The sequence below is a fragment of the Camellia sinensis genome, chromosome 4 (assembly GCF_055761805.1).
Source record: "Camellia sinensis isolate YWXY chromosome 4, ASM5576180v1, whole genome shotgun sequence".
NCBI lineage: Eukaryota > Viridiplantae > Streptophyta > Magnoliopsida > Ericales > Theaceae > Camellia > Camellia sinensis.
In genome coordinates this window covers 39268993-39273497 of record NC_138964.1, presented here as the reverse complement: position 1 = coordinate 39273497, position 4505 = coordinate 39268993, and the positions used below count along the sequence as shown (strand labels likewise).

General features: G+C 39.9%; 1 pseudogene across 1 annotated transcript; it reads right to left on the bottom strand.

Annotated features, from left to right (window-relative positions):
* Nucleotides 1-1777: 1777 nt before the first annotated feature.
* LOC145823303 (gamma-glutamyl peptidase 3-like) lies at nt 1778-3255 on the bottom strand (annotated as a pseudogene). Its single transcript, XR_014365590.1, has 4 exons — nt 2760-3255; nt 2409-2573; nt 2141-2308; nt 1778-2022 (listed from the first exon to the last, which is right to left on the bottom strand). The product of XR_014365590.1 is annotated as a gamma-glutamyl peptidase 3-like (transcript).
* Between the last annotated feature and the right edge of the window lie 1250 nt (nt 3256-4505).

Genomic DNA, 4505 nt, shown 5'->3' with positions numbered 1-4505 from the left:
GTTAATCACCCTGTAGGAGTTGATAGTAAGTTGCATGGGGTTTAGCCTATAGAAATGAAGAACTTCGCGAAACAAGGGATAAAGTGGAAGCCGAAGTCCACATTCGGTGAAAGCTACTATAGGAAAGGGCATCGTATGGTCTGTGGGCATAATGGTATCATTATCCCCAGCTAGCTTAAGATGAACATCGGTTGGGATAGAGAATTCCTGCCTAAAGTATTCGAGTTTTGTTGGGGTATTTACCCTATGCCTCCACATACCCATTACGTCGGCCTAAACAAAAAGGAGTATGTTTCAGAAGATGGGCGTTTTAGAAGGATTGCAAAAACCTCGCCAAAGGCCTAGGAAAGGACTGATAAGGCTTGTTTCAGTTTTCCCTAAAACCTAAAGGTTCTACACACAAATCCCAAGCCTAAGAACTATAAAGATCAAGATCGAAGGCACAGATCTGGGACAGATACGAAAAACAGAAAACAAAGACATAGTTTCAGATACAAGAACAAAGGTATAGTTCTCAGAAACAAAAGAAGTACAGAAAAAAAAAATCAAGAACAGTGGCAAGAAAAGTGGTGAAATAGTGCAAGTGTTCAAGACGTAGCCATGATTCAAGATACAAATAAATCCAAGGCTTTGGACAAAAGCGATAATAGCAACAGGCAAACGAAAGCACATAAAGAGAGCTAAGAGTGAAAGGAGCAGAATCTTACCAGAACAAATGAAGCCGGGGCAATATTCGTCGAGATCAGAAATCGGTTGTGACAGCAAAGAAAGCTTCGCAAGAATGGAAGATTAAAGACAGTTTCAGAAGATTAAAGCAATGGCAGATTCGAAGAAAAAAAGAGCTTTCGAAGAGAGAGAGAGCAAGAAATCAGAATGAAGAAAGTGAAGAAAGAAAGAGGCAGGGAAAAGTTTTGTCAAAAACGTGAAACGGCGGCAAAAATAGGGCATTTATTACGCCTAGAGCAACGCACGCGTCAGACAGCGCAGACAAATGACAGACGGCTTTCAGGCGTGTCACAGACACGCCCCAATGAAGACAATACACGTGAAAAGAACGGATAGATATGCATGACAGCTCATGCACGTGGGAGAGTACGTTCGAAACCTTGTTCTCCGAAGAGAATACATCGGCTCGAAGTGGATTATCTCGGCTAAACGGCTCGAAGTGAACCTAGGGGGCAGTTGTGGGGATATATTTTCTGAATACCAACACGTGGCATGGTGACGCCGACGTGTCAGCCGAGGTGCCACGTGTCCTGGTCGTGACGCCGAGATGATCTCGGCGAGGCCGAGGTTAACTCCGAAGATATCGGAATCCGAGATAAACGAATAATGGACAAGAGTCCTAAGACGAAGAGGGGACTTAACCAAGATAAGGATAAAGCTCTTAGGGAGTTTATCTTTATCTCTTAAAGAGTCCAAAGTAAGCACTAAATTGGAGTTCATAGAAGTCATACTTCTAGTAGGACTTGGATTGAGTATATTATGAAAGAGAGGCACCCCCGTGGGTCTAAGGTATGCAATTTATGTTTTGAGTATTAAGTTTCGCACTTGATTATCTTTGAGAGATATACTGACTTGATCGTCGGAGTGCCCCCGGGTGGAAGAACCACCGCCGGAGCCTTTTCTTTCTGTTACAGGTTACTGAAGCCATCTATTCTGCCTGTGCTCTCCAGTTGGTTACTAAGCAGGCAGTGTGATCAGATTTTCACCCACACATTAACATCTTGCTGATTTTATTTTGTAAACAAAAGAAAAGAGGGATACAAGTGAGGGGGAAAAGGAATATATGTACATAGTTATCGACATAATAAAATGGCGAAACATGATTCATATAGCCAATTTCACAGGAAAGGGACACAAAGTTAGTCTGATTAAGTTTGATGTGGTCATACATATATTTAATGTAACGCAATTTCTGTTCTATCTCCCATTGAGAAACATTTTGCACATCCTTTGCCAGCATTTTCTGTCTGGTTCAGCTAACTGCAATTTTGACTTCACATCTTCGGCAAATCCTTTCTGTAATTATACAACTAAAATTCAGTATGCAAAGAATTTCAAAATAAAAAAAAAAGAAAAAAAAGAAAAAAAAGTTAATGGCAATTGAAAGCCAAATAGAAGAACATATAGTAAATACCTCTATAGAGTCATTAGTAAGAAGACGATCAATGAGATTGTTAAGAATGTCTTTGGTGTACTCAGGATGACCTTGAATTCCAAGAATGTGATCTCCAATGATGAACATCTCTACTCTTGTTTTGTCTGAAAATGCTATCACTTCAGCTCCTACAGGGACCTCCCAAACCTGTTTCATAGATTGTTTTATTGTTAGAACTTAGAATTAGTCCCCCAAGTGTTGATGATTATAACTGAATTATTGAGAGAGAGAGAGAGAGAGACAGGACCTCATCTTGGTGGCATTCAATGATTGAAAGGGCAGGTGGGATCTCATCCAAGCTATCAAGAAAGGCACATGGTGAAAAATCTTTGACAATTCTCACTTTTCTTAGCCCAATGTCCCAACCAGTGCATGCCTACCCAACTTTTCCACCCAATGCACTACACAAAACCTACAAAAATAAACATGAAGATAAATTTAAATCAATCTCAATTTTTCATGCTATACTACAATAAACTGTATATTTTAACACAAATGCTATATACCAAAAAAAATAATAATAATAAATTTTTTTTGATTATTTTTTCTGAGTAGATAGCATTATTATTGACAATTTTTAATTGGAACAATGAATTACCTGGTGGCCAAAGCAAATGCCAAGGACTTTCTTTCTCATGGAATCTAAGGTTTGCAAGAGAAAGCAAAGCTTGAGAATCCAAAAGTCATTCCCATAAGCATCATAAGGGCTACCACTAACCACAAATCCATCATAGTTTTGAAGTTGATTCATGTCTGGGAACTCTCCTTCAACAACCCTAAACAAGTCCCATCTCTCTCCTTCTTCACCAAAAGCTGCCACAAACACATTGAAGTACCCACCATACACCTCCTTCACATACTCTGAGTCCTTGCATGCCAATAACAGACCATATCTCTTCTCTCCTTCAATACCCATATCACCAATCAAGAGAATTACGAGTGAAATGTAAACTACTCAGAGAGAGAGAGAGAGAGAGAGAGAGTGAGTTTGAAGTGTGGAATGGGTTAGAAAGGGGTGAATGGTTTGTGGAATGTTTGAGGGTGGAGGGTCCTTCTTATAGGTGTATTAAGGAGAGAGAAAATGGATTCAAAAGTCCACTGCTGATCAATGAAATTTCCAGATTGTGGGTGACATCACATACCAAAGTTGAAATTGATACACAGGTACATATATATATATATATATATATGAGAAATTTATAATACATTCTTTTTTTTTTTGTGTGCGAAATTGATACACATGTGTTTCACGCCGCAAGACTCTTATGCTTTTAGTTATGACCCTTTGTGATATTAGTTATAACATTATTTTAGTTTTAATCTAAAAGACTTTTAGTTTTCCCTCATGTGGTGTTTAGTTATAGGGAAAATTACAACGGCAATCGCTATACTTTGGTCTTTGTGTCATTTTAGTCTCTGTATTTTTAATTGGCTCGATTGTGATATTGAATTTATGACTTTGTCTCAACTTGGTCCAATTGGTTAAGACTCTTAATATTTCTTTATGAAAAATATGCACATAAGTGTTGTACGGTGTTAGGTTTTTATTCTTGGTAACCCCGTTTGACAAAACTCCTTTCAGTTGTATTTGTTTTCGTACTTTTTATTTCAGTGAGGCTATAAGAGTTTAGATGCGAATCCAACCTGAATTGTGCCTTGCAGAGAAGTTTGTGATGTTAATACTTTCAAGATTGCCACTTCGCTGATTATGTCGGGGATCGAGCTGCCCGGTCAGCTCGCGGGGGTCAAGGGACAGCGCCCCTTGGGGGGTCCGGGGCAGCGCCACGGCGGGGTCGAGGGGCAGTGCTCCCGAAGCAAAATGCAAAAATGCATTCCAAGTTGCCTGTCCGCTCGAGCGGACATTACCCTGCTCGAGTGGAGAATCCCTGGTTCCAACAATTTTGGTCGCCTGTAAAAGTACTGAGATGTGTGATTTCGCGCTCAAGCGGGTTCTCTAGCGCTCGAGCGGACCTCTGTTATATCACGCGCATATTTTGCTGAAGCCGCTCGAGCGGGCTGTTGGGCGCTCGAGCGGACCGCGCGAACACAGTTTTTCGGATTTCAATAAGGATTGGGTTTTCTTCCAAATCTATGATTACTTTCGGTTTTCTATAAGTAGTTGGTTTTCTCCCAAAACTAGACTACTCCTGAAGTCCTCCAGATCTTCTTTTTGGTTTTTAAGGTTTATATCTGGGGATATTTTTTTAGTTTTCTTTGATATTTTATTGAGTATTCAACTCATGGTTTAAAGAGAGTATATCAAAGGTTTTGTTTGTTATACACAAGAGAGAGAGAGTTGTTCTTCGGTGGATTCTGAAGAATTCGAGCCTGAAGCTTCGGTGGA